At 38.8% G+C, this 17,514-nt stretch overlaps 1 protein-coding gene and 1 non-coding gene across 19 annotated transcripts in view; one reads left to right on the plus strand and one right to left on the minus strand.

Moving 5' to 3' along the window:
* Abi1 (abl interactor 1) overlaps nucleotides 1-17,514 on the plus strand; it is a 155,382-nt gene that overhangs the window by 107,845 nt on the left and 30,023 nt on the right. The window lies entirely within an intron of this gene.
* Nucleotides 11,875-11,947, minus strand: Trnat-agu (transfer RNA threonine (anticodon AGU)). Its single transcript has one exon. It is a non-coding gene; the product is annotated as a tRNA-Thr (tRNA).

Below are 17,514 nucleotides of genomic sequence, written 5' to 3' on the forward strand. Positions count from 1 at the left end.
TATATATATATATATTTATATATATACAATATGTTGTTGAAATCAGGGTATAAACATAGCTCCTCCACCATTCTTTATGGTGAAAACATTCAAAATTCTTTCTTTTAACTTTTAAAAACATACTGTGCCCCCCCCCCAAAAAAAAAGTTCCAACAAAACATACCATTCATCATCATTATCTGCGGTCACCCTACTGTGCAATAGCATACCAGAACTTATAACTCCTGTCTATCACTTAGTACCCATTAATCAACCCTCTCTCCATTCCCTTGCTCCCTGCTTCCCAGCCTCTGGCAGTCAACAGTCTACTCTCAACTTCTGTGATTTCAGCTTTTTAATATTCTTTGTATGAATAAGATTATGTGGTATTTGTCTTTCTGTGCCTGCCTTATTTTAATTAACATAATGATCTCCATGTCCATCCATGTTGTTGCAGATGATGGGATTTCATTCTTCTTATGGCTAAATAGTATTTCATTTTTTATCTGAAGGTATTGTATTTTTGCACTGGAAAATCTTCTAAATTTTCTTCATGAAAGTCGCATTTATGAGGGAGTGCTGGCATTCTGTGAACATTGTGTAGACTAAGATGAACTGTGTTCAGACACTCAGTTTTCCAGCTTTTTTTTTTTTTCCTCCTCCTCAGTACTGGGGCTTTTTTTAAAAAATATTTTTTTTAGTTGTAGATGGACACAATATCTTTATTTATTCATTCATTATTTTTTTTTTTTTTTTAATGAGGTGCTGAGGATTGAACCCAGTGCTGCATACATGTAAGGCAAGCACACTGCCACTGAGCCACAGCTCCAGCCCAGTACTGGGGATTATATATCCAGGGCTTTGCACATGCTAGGCAAGTGCTCTACTACCATATTTCTTACTTTAAAAAAAAATTTTTTTTAAAGATGTTGACAGATCTTTATTTTACTCATTTATTTTTATGTGGTGCTGAGAATTGAACCCAGTGCCTATCACATGCTAAGCAAGTGCTCTACCACTGAGCCACAATCCAGCCCCCATGTTCCTTACTGTTAAAGTTTTATGGAGATATGATTAATGTATCATGTAATTTATCTGTTTAAACTATATAGTTCATTGTTTTTCGGAATCTATCACTCCCAGTTCTCAGCATTTCCTTCACCTACCTCTACACAACTAGTAACCTACTTTTTGTCTCTATAAATTTGCTTATTCTGGATCTTTCATATAAATGGAATCACCTAATACATGGTCCTTTGTGATGACTTATGTTTATTGTGATGTCCTCATGGGTCATTTATGTTAAAAATTAGTACTTTGTTTCTTTTTGTTGCCAAATAATATTTCGTTGTGTGAACAGACCACATTTTATTTATCCATTTATCAGTAGATATTTGGATTGTTTCTAGTTTTTGGCTGTTATGATTACTGTATGAACATGTGGGCAAGTTTTCATTTTCAGTTATATTGGTTGGTATACCTAGGCATGGGATTGCTGGATCATATGGTAACTTTGTGAGAAACTACCAGCTCTTGTCCAGAGTGCCTCTGTATACCTTTTTACCTTCCTGCAGAGCGGTATATGAAGGTTTTACAGTTTTTCTATATCTTTGCAAATGTGTTTTGCCCCTTTTTTGGTACTAGGGATTGAACCCAGAGGTACTTTACCACTGAGCTATATGCCCAGTCCTTTTTATTTTTTTGTTTTAAAGGCAGCGTCTCTCTAAGTGGTTAGGACCTCGATAAATTGCTGAGGCTGGCCTGGAACTTGGATCCTCTTGCCTTAGCCTGCTGAGCCACTGGGATTACAGGTGTGTGCCACTGTGCCCAGCTTTTTTTTTTTTTTTGCGGTGCTGGGGATCGAACCCAGGGCTTTGTGTTTGCAAGACAAGCACCCTATCGACTGAGCTATCTCCCCAGCCTGCGTTTTGTCTTTTTTAAGCATTGTTACTATAGTCATCCTAGTTAGTATGAAGTGGTAGTTCTTTGTGGTTATTTATTTATTTTTTATGCTAGGGATTGAACCCAGGGTCTCACACATGCTAGGCAAGCACTAAACCACTGAACTACAACCCCAGCCCTTATTAGTTTTATTTTGAGACAGGTCTCACTAAGTTTCTGAGACTGCCCTCTAACTTGACATCCTCCTGCTTCAGCCTCCTGAGTTGCTGGAATTACAGGCGTGCCCCACGGCACCTGGCTTCTCATTGTGGTTTTAATTTTTCCCCCATTTTGTAGTCTGTAGAACTTGGTACTTCTGAAGTTTCAGTCTCTCAGGGCTTTTTTTCTTTTAGGATTAAAAGACACATAGGTGTTGAAGGTGCTAGGTCTTTCTATTCTGATTAGTTACTACCTTGTCTTCATTTGCTTTCTCATATCCAAAGATTTATTAGAAATTTTTGTCCATTGATTATTTCCCTTATTCTTCTGAAAAGGTATGTATAAAATATATGTAAAGTCTCAGGAAGGAGAGACGTCAGTGTGTAATCAATTCTCAAGTACATACTTATGCTTTTAAATATCCTCTGAGTATAAATATCCCTAGTTGCGACCATTATTTCAAAGAATTATAAAATGAGAGATAGTCCTGTGATGAATAAAAAACTAAGAAGGCTCAGAGTAGACTACTCTTGAGTATAATCCAAATCCTTTTGATATTGGATTTGATTCTTCTTTTTTGATAATACCTGCTGTGTATATAATGTAAATGGGGCATGTTGATATTTCCTTTTTTCTAAAATTGCTAGTAGTTTTCTTTATTATTGGCTATAAGCTTTTAATGGTTTAATATCAAGTAATCTCAGATAAGTACTTAAATATGGATTGAGGAACAGAATAATAATAACAAAAGCTAATAACATTTTTTGAGTTCTTTCTACATACTAGACATTGTTGAAAATCCCTTACTTATGTTAACTCTTTTCATCTTTAAAATAATGGTCTGAGATTGATACAGGTTTTTGTTTTGCTTTTTATTTTCCAAATCATCATATATTTCAGCTTGTGTCACTGCAGATTGCTTACTCTAACTCGTTGACTTTAAATAGCAAAAGAGTTAAAAATACAATGCACTTGGTAGTTTACACTAAGGTATCATAAGTACAGATAATATTGCAGTGCAAACCTTTTCCAGCAGCTTCATAGGGTGGTGGAGTAGAATCTTTTGGACAGGCTTGGACGTTTGTTCATAACCTGCCAGGATCACTGTGGAGCTGGAGCACAAAGGGCATTAGCTGGACTCCCAGTTTTTTTCATCTCAGTGATTAACATTGACAATTCTTTATCAAGCACCTTCTGGGGTACTTTATGCAGAGGTTTCATTTAATCTTTAGGGCAACTTGGCAGTGCCCTGATGGGGGCTTCTGTTTCACAGATGGGAAAGCTAAGTTCTTACTCAGTTGAATAAATGGTAGAGAGGAGGAACTGACAAGCTCCTTCTGAGTTCTGAATTGAAGTCTTCCATGGTTTCCCTGAGGGTGGCTCCCTGGGCTTCTGCAGGGAAACTACCTAGAAATGTGAGTGGTTTGAGAATTAAGGAAGGTTTGGTAGAGGTAAGGATGGGATCCTGGAGACCCTGGTTCTAATCCCTGGTCTCTCTAGTCACTGATGACCTTGGGGAGGTCTCCTGAACCCATCATTGTAGGAGGAGCCCTCCAGTTTATTGACTCTGAGAGTCCGTTCTCTGATTCTAGAAACAAGAGGAACCTCTGCCCAGGGCAGGATGGTGAGAGCCTGCAGAACACATCATGGCCTTCCTTCAGAGCCTCACCTTCTCCCCTTCCCTCTGGCTCACATGCTTCCATCATGGGCCACACTCATCAGGGCCACCATTCTCACTGCCCCTTAGCTCAGACCCCTCTTTTCCCACAGATAGTTTCAGCACTGGCACCTCCCCATTCAAATTCACCATCCTACCATCCCTGCCCTGTTTTACTTATAAGGGGTTGTCAGATGCCACTAAGTGACAAAATCTTGTTGTTCGTCCCTCTGTGAAAGCAGGGCCATGGCCAGATTCTTTATTTGTTTCCCTAGTACCCAGCATAGTGCCTGGCACACTAGATTCTCAAGAAATATCTGTTGAGGAAAAAAATGACACATGGTTTATCCAGGAGGTAGAGGGAGGGCAGGGTTTGATTGAGGTTCTTCCTTTGCTTCTGAGCAGGAGAGGGAGGTGGGTGGTTCAGAGCAGATTTCCCATTGCCAGAGTGGGTTTTAGCCTGTTTCTAAGGGTGGACGGTCAGCTCTGGCAGAACCCTCTGTCTACTCACTCGCCCCTTTTGGAAGATCTGGGAAAGAGCATGGTTTGGGAAGTCATTGGGACTGGAATAGGTACCAAGTCCTTCATGCAGAGTAGTGGGTCATACCCTAGATTTGAGTAGTCCAGGTTTGATTTCTTGTAAATTACTTGATTTCTTTGGGCTTCAATATCCACTTCTGGTCTCTTCTCGGATGATGTCTTGGGGTAAATTTTGAGGATTTTCTGTCTCGTTCCATGGTTGGGAGATCCTGCCAGGATGGGACATTCCTGTAGGGTTCTTAGCTGCTCCTTCCTTCCTTTTTCTGTGGTCATAGCCTTCAGGCCATGGGTCAAAGTTTCCCTAGGTCCCTCACAGCAGCCCTCACCTCTGAGCATCACAACTTAGTAGCAGAGTCTGCTGAAGTGTGTAGGTGATCATGGAGCTGAGTGGAACGTGCTGTTCTGTTCTGCCCAGCATCATAGAGTCCAATACTGCATTTCACTAGCCTCCTTTGTGCAGGTGAGCTGCTGAGTCTCACAGTGACAGTCAGGACCAGAGCTGGGCCTATATCATCTCTTACTCTTCCGAGCCCAAAGACACTTTGCTCATCACCATGGAAGTTAGGCCTGAGCTTGCCTAGAGGAACAAACACACTTGTTCTCTGTGGAGACACATCCTTCTCCCTGCGGTAGTTCCCAGGGACATATGGAAGGAAAGGGAAGAAGGAGGAAAAGACTGGAATGGAAAGGAAAAGAAAAAGAAATAGAAAGAAAGGAAGGCAGGGAAAAGGACAGGGAAAGGAAAGGACTTTTTGGTTATTTAAAAATCTCATTTGTATGATAAAGAAACTGAGGGTATAGAGTGGTTAACTTACCAAGTTCACACAGTAAATTGTAGAGTCAACTTTTTTTTTTTTTTTTTTTTTTTTTGCGGTACTGGGGATCGAACTCAGGGTCTTGTGCTTGCGATGCAAGCACTCTACCAGCTGAGCTATCTCCCCAGCCCTGAGTCAGCTTTTAAATCTGTGCTACTTGATTCTTGAGCCTATTCATTTAGTTGTTAGACTATACTGCCTGATATTTCTAGAGAAGTTAAAATAAATTACCTTTTTAAGAAGAGAGAAACATTCATGAAATATTAAAATAAAAGTTAATTTTTGTAGAGTGTGGTGGTGACACCTGTAATCTCAGCACCTGGGGAGGCTGAGACCAGAAGATTCCAGGTTTGAGGTCAGCTTTGACAATTTAGTGGGACCCTGTCTCAAAATAAGAAACACAGGGCTGGAATGTACCTCAGAGGTAGAATGCCCCATCCCTAGTAAAACACACACACACACACACACACACACACACACACACACAGAGGTAACTATTAGATAAGGTAATAGAATGAGGAATAACTACAAATTCATGACCTGATATTTAGAAGATAAACTGCTTTAATGTCTTAAAAGTTCATATTTACCTTATATCCTAGTTTGGATAAAAAATGGTTATCACTGGGTTGGGGGAGTAGATCACAGTGGTAGAAAGTCAAGGGCTTGACTTTGATCACTAGCACTTCAAAAAAGGAATAGTTACCATGCAAGTGTTCCATACTTTGTCTTATTTATGTTCTTAAATAGGTGGGTAGGAGGCAGAAAATGTTATTGGTCAATACCGAAAAATTAGGCATGGGCCAAAGTGTTAGTGACAGATCTGGTTTTTCTCAGGATAAAATATTTCAAAGTAATTCTTATTCAAGTGTTTTATAGTATGTTTCCCCATCACAGTCTGATTTGCAACTCTTTTAAACAGATCTATTTTATAGTATATGTATTTAGGTCATTCTGAATCAAGTTAACTTCAAAGTTGATTGGGGCCTTGTTTTGAGCTCATTGAACAAAGCTCTGTAACACAGAATTTTGGGCATAGGGCCATTTCCAGAATCTGGTCCAAATAAGCATTTAACAAAGCCTGTCTCTTTGTTGGCTGAAGACTTTCTCTGTGGAGCTTATTTAGGACTCTTTTATACTTTTTCTACTCTTCTCCTTTTTCTATTCAGGGCAAAAGTATTTCAGTTTTCATTCTGTAGTTTTGGGTTTTTTTCCTCAGCAAACATTTATCATGTTCTTATTTATATTAGGGTTCTTCACCTGTAGTGGCAGTGACAGTTGTGAGGATAGGTGGCACCCTAATGTGATATTGTAGAAAATAAATGAAACATTAAGTAGTGTTGCTATGCCATACTTCTTTCCTGCCTGCCTTTCCATCTTTCGGTAATTAGGAAGTTTTTTTTTTTTTCTGGAAGACCTTTAAAAGAAGCATGTATGTTGTTTTTTCCCCGACAATGTGACAAGAGAAAGAGAACATAGGTAAAACAAGATATTTCTATATTGTGGTTTTAAGTAATCATATCTTAAAATATAATTTAAAAGTCTTTATCTATTCATCATTTTATTTCCACATTTGTTTTAGAACATAATGTTTTCCTATCTAAATAGAATTGTTTTTGGAGTATTTTCTCACTCCATTAGAACTTTATCACACAATTTGTTTATTCAATTTCTAGTTATCTTATATTTATAAAGGTCCTGCTTAACCCTTCAAAAAGAAATTGGCAGTTGATCAATTAGTACTAAGTTACAGTTAGGTAGGAGCAACAAATTCTCATGTTTGTTTTTTTTAAATATTTTTAGTTATAGATGGACACAATACCTTTGTTTATTTAGTTTAGTGTTTTTTTTTTTTTTTTTTAATGTAGTGCTGGGGATCAAACCCAGTGCATCATGCATGCTAGGCAAGTGCTCTACCACTCAGCCACAACCCCAGCCCCTCTAGTGTGTTATTGAACACACTAAATAACAAAAGTGTATTGTACATTTCAAAAGCCTAGAAGAAAGGATTTTTTTTCTCAGTTGTATATATGTATGGAAACATGATACCCCACGAAAGCAATTTCTGTTTTTCTGTATCAGTTAAAAATAAAATATCAAGTATTGCTTCCTAATTTCCATAGTCTTATCATTGACTTTATTAAAAGTTGAAGAACAGATGCTTAACTTATTTTTATTTGTTCTTTGTTAGCTTCATATTTTTATTCCCCTTTACTTATGCTGTTAGCTGTGCTTGAATTTTCCTCATCTTTCTGATATGCTTTCTTAACCTGCGAAATATGGCTGACTAAAATAAAATTTCTCTAGTGGAGTCTGTGGATGCTGCTCCAGGAATTAATTTATCTCCTTTCCCCTTTTCCCTTACCTTCCTTTCTTTCTTTGTGCTGGGGATCAAACTGAGGGCCTCATATGTGCTGGGCAAACACTGTACCACTGAACTATATTTCCAGCCCTAGCAAAATGAAATCTTAATGAGCTAAAATGAGTCAGCATTCACTCTTTGGTTTTCTGATTTCAAACTAACACGTTATTTTTAATTTTTAATTTTTTTTTTATTGGTACCAGGAATTGAACCCAGAGGCACTTAACTGAGCTACATTACCAGCCCTTTTATTTATAATTTTCTGACAGGGTCTAACTAAGTTGCTTGGAGTCTCACTAAGTTTCTGAGACTGGCTGGGATTACAGGCATGTGCCACCACACCCAGTTTACATGCTTTTTTTCTTTAACCAGTGGGTTGGGCTGGTGTAGAGAGCACTTGATGAGCATGCACTAGGCCCTGGGTTCAACCCACAGCACCATAAAACAAAACAAAAAAACCCAGTGAGTCATTAGACTTCTCTGGGTGGCTCACCTTGGGACTTCTAATTCTTTTCATCTAGGGTTACTAATTACATCTGTAGTATAAGATTAAAAAGTATTTTTCTTTTCATGAACTGCTTCTTTTGTTATCTAAAGAAAAAAGTGTGAAAGTAAGGAAATTCAAGTATGAGAAAGAATTAGTTTTACTGCAAAAGCTGTCACTTGGTGAACATATGCATGCTGCTGTTATACAAATGTTCCAAACCTGTTCCCCTCCTCCTACTCACATTATTTGCTCACCCTGCCATACGGAGAGTTGTACATTACTGGACGGGCTGTGATTTAGACTTTCATGATTCAGAATTGGAAAAATGGGGAGGGAGTGGAACTATAGGAGAATTTTTTAAGCAATTTGAAACAGTGTACTGAATATTTCTTTAAGTATGTGAGGGAAGTAAGAAAGATGAGAAAAAGATGTTTTCAGAAGGAGAGTTGTGGACTCCACGATGTTTGAGAAACAGGAAAAGGACTTGAGCCATTTTGAATTCATTTTTCTCTTGAAGATTGGAGATCATGTGGGAATGTTTTTTCAATAGGAGTTAAGCAAGTGAGATAAAAACTTTTTCATTTTGTTTTCTTTTTGGCCTTTTTTGGGAAGTAGGGGTAAAGATCACATATTTATAACATAGAGAGCTGATTGGAGAAAGACCAGATTGGATTCAAGTGAACCAATTAGAGAAGGATATTGCAGTAGCCAAGGCGAGAGAGGGTAGTGACTTAGGATTAAAGTGTTAAAAACAGAAGGAAACCAATTTCTGATATTTAAAGGTAAATGTGACAAGATGTAATGAAAGTAAATGGTAGCTATCTGATGTATATAACTTAATAGAGATCCAAAACAGGGTTGAGTAGACTTAAGTGTTTGATTTGGGACACATTCACTTTGAGATATCAGTGAAATACCCTAGAGGAACATCAGTTTTATATACAAATCTATAGCTCAGAGAAGAGGTCTTAATAGATAAAGTTTATGTGTATATAAATGTTAATTTAAGTCTGGATGTAGGTGAGCTTGTCAGGGAGAGGTTATAAAGAAGAAAATGCCTAAGACTAAACCTGTAAGATGACCTTAAAAAGGAGACAGTGAATGTTCAGAAGAGGTAGAAGCAAACCAAGTCTTTAGTCCATCTTTTTCACCTTCAAATAAAATCTTAGTATTTTGTGTTTTATGGAGTTACGAATTCTTAAATTTAATTCCATGCCAAACAGAATTTGTGCTGGTTAAACTTGCGCTGAACCTCTTAGAAAAGGAAGCAACTGGGGCTCAGGATGTAGTGCAGTGGTAGATAGTGCTTGCCTACCATGTGCGAGGCCCTGAGTTTGGTCTCCAGTACTATGGAAAGAGGCTAGGGTGAGTAGAAGGACTTGAGGCGGAGGGGAAAGACATATGAAGGCCTTCTTTAAAAGAAAGTAGATCTTTACATTTTATAACATTAATGACTATCAGATAATCTTTAATGTTACTGAAGGAAGGTGGTCAGATGTGAATTGTTTTACTGTGAAAATAGCTGTTTAAAGAACTGTGAAGTGTCTTGAGATTTTGCCCAACAGTTTCATAGATGCTGGCTGAAGACAAAAGATTTATAGGTCAGAGACAGGACTTACTCATGAAAATAACAGGAACCAGTGTTAGCATTTATGTCAGTTTGCCAAACCCTCTGATCCATAGAGGAACATGTTCAAGACTGAGTGATCCTGTGGTGATGCCTCTCTTATAATAAAAACTGTTATAGTGGGGCTGGGGAGATAGCTCAGTTGGTAGAATGCTTGCTTCTCAAACACAAAGCCCTGGGTTCAATCCCCAGCACCGCAAACAAACAAACAAACAAACAAAAAACAAAACAAAACAAAACAAAACTGTTATAGGAAAGGAAATTCTAGGTTAGGGAACCCAGACTTTTATAATGGGCAGTAAGCCTAGCTGACCTTTTCCCTGGAAGGAGATAGCATCTTTATTATACTCAAGGAAAAAAAAAAAAAAAATCTGCCCTTTACTTCTTAGGGATACACTGTATCTGTACTTCAAGACTATTTTGTATTTTAACAAGACAGTATGGAACAAAGAGAATGTATTTCTCACAAGATGAATAAAAATGTGACATACCCAGGTATAATTTTGGACAATATTTATCCCTCCTCTCTATACCTTCTTGACATCTGGTAAACTTTCCCATGATTACACAACTTCACTGGTCACTGATTAATCCTTAAGACAGAATCTGGTACTGGATCCATTCTGTTTTTCTTATAAGACATTGAATTAATATTGCTATCAACAGGATGGCAGGATGGGGCCAAACTTTGATTATGTGCCTCTGAATCTGAGACCTATTCAGCTGAACCACTTTGGGGAACCTTTAGAGTCTATCTTATTGAGCCAAGTAGCTTTCTGTTTGTTTTTGTACTACCTTCCTCTTGACCAGAAGCATTAATGTGGATATTGCAGGATATGTTGTACAGATTTGGCCTTGTCTTGCAAGGAGGAAGTGTTAGGGCTCTTCTATCATTCATAACAATCTTGGCCAGTTGACTTGAAACTGACCTGAATTCCTCTAGGCCAACATAATCTAACTGATTGCTTCAGCTTAAATCAGAGACTTATTTCAAACCTAATTGGGTGACTTTCATTGTAGGAATTGTGAGGAATAACTGCCTCAGTGTGCACATAATTAACTCATCAGTTTTCCTTATAGGAGCCTCCCTCCTGATCAAGAATAGCCTCATTTCAGAGAGATCACAGTTGTCTATGAAGTACATTATCCTCTCATGATTCTTCCTTAAACACTTGAAGGTCAACTATGACTACCTCTAAGTTGCAAGTCACCACATTTTTGGAAGGAGGCAAGTTTTTGACTTCCATACAAGAAGTACTCTCAAGGCTGCATATTACTTATGAGGCTTTTACTTCTATAAAGAATTGTCTTGTTTACAATTGTTGCCCACCCCACTGCCACAGGTGGGAACTGCTTAAGTCATAGATTGCAGGATGGCAGTTTCTCCAGTGTGACTTTTGGCCTTAGGTTTCTCAGTTCAGTATGTATAATTGAGTCTAGTACTTGTTTTCAGAGAGACTACCTCAAGGCAATCGGTCCAGTCTGTCCAGTCTGTCCCATTTATCTGTGCTACCAGCCAGGTGGCATTCATCTGTCCCTTGGAATGACTGAATAATAGCTCTAGGAATGGGGATAGAAAAGACATCTAGAGGACTTGAGAGTTGTTTTTTGTGAGAGACAAAGGATCTTGGAACATCCTCTGCTGCTTCCAACCTCTCTGCTATGAGGTCAGAGAATGGTGATCAGAGCATGTTGGACTGGGTATGTGTTGGACCTGTAGTCAGTTAAATTTATAATGTTGCACAGTTTGTGGAAACTGTATCAGGAAATTTTCTTTTGTGAAGATGTCTCCAGTAGTGATTCTGAAAGACAGAGTTCACAAATATCCCTCCTTTTTTCTCTTGAGGACTGATTTGTTTCTCCCACAGGTGCCAGGGTGTCATATGCCTTCGGCTGCCACAAATACCATTGATTTCTCATTCCAGTAGCTAACTTTACCTTTTTCTCTAGTCATTCCAGGCTTGTACCCACACCTTTTTTCTGGAGCAGTCAGGTATAAGAGGGACAACAGCATTTTTATTAAACTTATGGAGACCCTCTTCTCTCTTCCACTTTGGTCCACATGGGACACATGGGGACTTGATGAGCCATGCACTTAACCAAGTGGTCATTATCTTTCCCAGTTTTTTTTAGAAGAAATGTCTATGTAAGTGTTCCTGCCGCCCCATTGTGTTCCTGGGAATCCAGTCCAGTGCTTTGTGCATGCTAAACATGTACTCTAGTGCTGAGCCACAACTCCATTCCTCCTTTGTCCATGTTTTCTTGGGGTTTTTTTTGTTGTTGTTGACGAGTTTTTTCAATTTTTTTTGGTAGTGCTGGGGATTGAACCCAGGGCCTTGTGCATACTAGGCAAACACTCTACCAACTAAGCTGTATCACCAGCCCATCAACTTTGTTTTTGAGGAGACTGTTTTTATTACTTATCAATACAAGATGCTTGTGGATGATAGAAAATGTGGAGGGCTATCAGATAATGTAGACTAACAGCCTATCATTGAGTAATTTTTGTGATTAAAAGCATACCTTGCCCGTCACCATGACTCACGCCTATAATCCCAGCAGCTCCAGAGGCTGAGGCAAAAGGATCGCCAGTTAAAAGCGAGCCTCAGCAACAGCTAGGTGCTAAGCAACTCAGTGAGACCCTGTCTCTAAATAAAATACAAAATAGAGCTGGGGATGTGGCTTAGTGGTTGAGAGTCCCTGAGTTCAATCCCTGGTACCAACAAAACAAAACAAAACAAAACAAAAAAAACAGCATGTAGGGATATACCCAGTCTACAAAATTATCCTCTTGACTTCATGTTCCTACTGCTCACATCTCTCTCTGCTCCCCATCATTTTCAAAAGAGGCATACCTAGAATTGTCAGGAAGGGCATTAATCCAAATCCAAGAAGTGCCTCCAGTGGAGGTTCCTTCTCTTAACAAGAGGCTCCAGTTAGTAAAAGCATCTGTGAACAGAGATTTGTACTCAAAGGATTATAAGGATTATAACGTCCTGAAGCTACTAGTGCTTTTCTACATGGCCTCTTATAGTAGGCATAATCTCTGAAGCTTATAAGCATTCAAAAAATAGGCATGTAAAATATCAGTGCAAATTATATATACTGAGCATGGAAGCCACAACTGTAATACTTTGAATGAATCCCAGTGGCCCCACCCAGAAGGTCACATTAACTTTCTTTTCCCCACTGTTGAACCCCACTCAAAGGAGGTAACTTGTCCCTTCAAAGGATTTGGGCTTCTCTATCCAACAGTGCCATAAAATTTTGAGGTGGCTGTCCCAGAGTTATCTAGTGTAGTGAGTGTATTTGTTCTTCAGTCTCTCTTGGAAACTTCAGAAACTCAGCCTCACACCTACTCATTCTTCTCTTTATAGAAAGGCTAACCTTGAGTTAGGAGGAAGCTTGAGAGAGAGCGCATCTTCACACTATTTATTAAAGGGCATTTATTCTAAGTTTTAAGTGGTGCCAAAGTTGCATTTCGATCAGCCAAATAAATCTGTGATGTTTTTGATCCACCCCAAAGCACTGTGTTTTGTGTCAAGACCACCATTATTGACATAACCATTTCAGTTTGGTAAATCTTGAATCCATAGATGGAGGCAATAGGTTTTGTACTCTTTGGTCAACTTGGGCTTAATTTACATAGTGGCATCATTGTTTTTAGGAGTCCACCTGTTTTGAGTATGCTGTCATTATAGACCAAATACATTTGTGTCTTTCCACAGTATCAGAACATATTGAATAACAATTCACAGACTATACCGTTTTCATCAGTGGCAGTTCACTGAATACTTGTGGGTCACCTGGTAGTCAGAGCCAGTCAATCACAGGTTCTTCTATCCAGATCTTAATTTCTAGTATCTATCACACTCAAGTCATATATCCCACTTCACACAGTGACATATGTAGGTTACAGGGTCAGTAAATTTTAAGGGTATTATCACAGGGGTTTAGAAGGCTGAACTGAGGGCACAGAGGGCAGATGTAAATGCAAAGAGTCACTGTAGGTGGTCAGATAAGATTATGAATCAGCCTAAGAACTTGTTCAAGGCACAGAGCTGTCAAAGTGTAGAACCTTATTCTAGACCAAGTTCCAGACAGATGGAAGTTTCGTTGTCAGCTTAGAGCATCAGCTTGAGATGTCAACTTGGAGTGGGACCTGTGTGGTTGTATGATCAGGAGAAATGACAGTCTGCTAAAACCTGAGGACAGAGATTTGGAGGTTTGTCACTGTGGCAGTTTTCTTGGACAAGGCTTGTGACTACTGACAAAATGACAGGGTCAAGGTGCTGCTGTCTAAGGGTTCTCCTCCTTTTAAGTGAGGGGATTGCATCGTTGTAGTGATCTGGTATGTTTGATAAACTCATGGACATGGCTTTGCCTATACGAATTTAATATGCCAGTCCATCCTTGTGTTTCTGATTAATTTGATAAGTTCACGGGATCACTTTTATTAGCACAGTTTATCAGTTTGTACCTATGGTTGTGCTAGGCAGATGATGGTGGTTTACTTATACAAAGTGTAGAGTCATTCCTCCTCAGTACTTAAACTCAAAATGGAGTAGTTTCTGGCAAACTGCTGCTTTACAAAATGGAGTATCAGAGGTTTACTTAGCTTTAAAACGGATGTTCTATACATTATGGAATAACTCAACATGGCCTGTCCTGATGTTCTATATATTATGGAGTAACTCAGCAGAGATCAGCCTGCTCTCCACATCACCTTAATGTGGGCTATTTGTTGTTCCATTGTCAAGTTAGCATTTCTTAAATTTTTGATCAATTTCAGTACTAAGGGTAGGAGAATTAGAGTTGACAGCAAGAATTTTCTAGATTCTCATTCTCCAATGAATCAACTTTAGCATATTTTAATCTCAGTCCATAACAATAAGAACTTATGAACTGGTTGGTGCCTAAGGGGATTTGTCTCAGGGAAGTTTCTCATAGAAGATGAATGCTTTCTCACAGCACAGGGGCCCCTCTTCCAGAGCATGCTGTGGCTCTTTATTGTCACCTCCAGAAGATTGACCTGCAGGAGGAGCTGAGCACTAAGATAGTTAGCTTTGCCATTTTTTAACAAGCATTATTTGCCTTATCCTTTGTCTTCCAAGCATGCTAACCAAAGATTTGCCTGGTTCTGCCCAGAGGAGCTGCAGATTTACCTCTTTTTCACACTCAGTGAAATATGTGTCTCTGTAACAGTTGTCTGAAAAGGGACAGAACCTTTTGTGCTCCCCCTCCACCAGACAGATCTTAGTTGTTATTCATGAGACAGACCTACTCCTAACTATCAGCTTGGTGAGGAAGCTCTTCCATCTGGAGGAGAGTTGGCAATAACCAGGGCATTATTAGGTCGTTACCTTTGAAACTGCCTACTTCTGATACTCCTCCTGAAATATCTCTTCAGTTCAGCCTCATTAACAGTAAAGTAGAAGACTTCACTTAACCATTCTCATGGACTTTTCTCAGTTCCTGTTAACTGCACCTTCCTTCTATTGCTAGAAAAACTATTTTCCTCCCTCCCTCCTTCCTTTCTTTTCTCTCTTCCTCTCTTCTTTCCTTCCTTTGTATGGGGGATTGAACTCAGGGGCACTTAACCACTGAGCCACATCCCCAGACACCCCCCTCCCCTTGGATTTTATTTAGAATCAGTGTCTCACTGAGTTGCTTAGCACCTTGCTAAGTTACTGAGGCTGGCTTTAAACTCATGATCCTCCTGCCTCAGCCTCCTGAGCCACTGGGATTATAGCCATGTGCCACCGTGCCTGGCTTAGAAAACCTTTCTAAACATTCCATCTTCTTTGCCAAAACTGTTCAATATTGTGAAAAATCTATGAGATTTCACCCTTGTAAGCTAATAGCTACCACAGTTCCATGGATTCTGTTGGAAGACATAAGACTCTTGAATCAGAGACAAAGGACATCATTACTCATGGCAATTGCAATAGCCAGAGTGTCAGCATTTATACTAGGTAGAGCCCCAGTTTCTACAGGATACTTTAAAGAGAGCCAGGTGATGCTTGCACACAAAGTTGGATGCACTACAGGAAAAGGATTCCAGATGTGGGGGGGGCACACTTTTTGTCTATTGTTGTTGTTGTTGTTGTTTTTTGCAGTACTGGGGATCGAACTCAGGACCTTGCACTTGTAAGGCAAGCACTCTACCACCTGAACTATCTCCCCAGCCCACTTTTTGTTTATTGAACCTGGGGCCTTGCATATGCTAGGCAAAGTGCTTTATCTCTGAACCCCATTCTCAGCTCAAGGGGCCATACTTTTGAAACAGGCAGTAAAGCTTTTGACCTTTGTCTTGAAGGCCTATATTATATTTATTATATTAGATAGTAAACAGACTTGCCTTTTGCTTTCTAAGGAAACACTGTGTGTAACATGTTCTATGTGTAATCAGAACAGAGGGACTTAGTACATTTTCTCAGAAATTGTACAGAATTGTTTTGGAGTTGGGCTAGCTTTTTTGATTATAGGTTCTTTTTTTTTTTTTTGGTACCGGGGATTGAACTCAGGGTAACTTGACCACTAAGCCAGCCCAATTTTGTATTTTGTTTAGAGACAGGTTCTCACTGAGTTGCTTAGTGCCTCACTTTTGTGGAGGCTGACTTTGAACTCACGATCTTCCTGCCTCAGCCTCCTGAGCCGCTGGGATTACAGGCATATGCCACCATGCCTGGCTTGATGACAGGTTCTTTCCCAACCTATTTAAAAATTCTGATGAAATAAGATAGAAAATCGAATTTTAATAGATCTGTTAGAGGCATAACATTAAGCTTTCTTTCCCCTGATAGTACCTTTCCTTCCCCCTTTTTTCTGCTTTAATTCAGTTCAGAGTTCTAGACTTTTCTCATCTAGTCAACCATAGTTGCCTCTTAACTGGTCTTACTGTTGATAGTCTTTTTCTTTCTATCCTCAACATTTCTGTCAGAGGTTTTTTTAAAATGCAGATATGGTCATGTCACTCAAATTTGTCATTAGTCCCCCATTATTGTTAGTATAATATTTAAATTGTTGAGCAGTTGCATGATTATTTCTTGGAATGACTCTGCTATCCAGTTTTTAAATGTTCACAACTAAATAAAAATGCATAGTTTTATTATTATAATTGTTATTATTACTTTGTGGTACGGGAGATGGAACCCAGGACCTTGCAAGTACTCTATCATTTAGCTACATTCCCAGACCCCCCAAAATATTTTTTTAATGAGCTACATTCCTAGCTCCCCCAAAATATTTTTTTTAAAAACCTCATAGGCTATTAGTAACCTATTAGTAGGTAGTCTGTATCAAACAGGTGCAGTTTGCTTGTTAATAGTTTCTAACCTTTGCTTTTATTTTTTCCTTTTATGTTTTTGTCTGTTGTGTTCAGTCTTTCTGCCTTTAATAATTTCCATGTTTGCCCCTTACTTCTTTTCATTTATTTAAAATATATATATTTTTAATCTTTGTTTTATTTAGTTATTTTTATGTGGTGCTGAGGATCGAACCCAGTGCCTCACATGTGCTAGGCAAGCACGCTACCACTGAGTCACAACCCCAGCCCCTAAAATATATTTCTTATGTAAAGACTTTGAATTCTTTTCACCCTAGTTAAATATCTTACTCTGAACACCTTTCTAGTAATTTCAAATAATATGTGTGTATGTCATTGCAGCACATAACTTCATTGTGTTATAATTAGTGATTTTTTCCTGGTCTGCATCCCTACTATATAAAGTGTAAGCTACTCAGTACAGGATTCCTTAATTTGGTTTCCTGACAAGTTGTTGTAGAATCAAATTCATTAAATTAGTTAGTTGGTGCTTTTAATCACCACTTCGAGACTTGAGGAAATTTATTTGTTTAATTTTGAAGGTAAAGATAGGATTCACTGGAAAATAGATAAGGGGTATATAGTTCCATGGTTTACCCTGTATTTGGCCCAATATAGAT

This window comes from Sciurus carolinensis, chromosome 12, assembly GCF_902686445.1.
Source record: "Sciurus carolinensis chromosome 12, mSciCar1.2, whole genome shotgun sequence".
Taxonomy (NCBI): domain Eukaryota; kingdom Metazoa; phylum Chordata; class Mammalia; order Rodentia; family Sciuridae; genus Sciurus; species Sciurus carolinensis.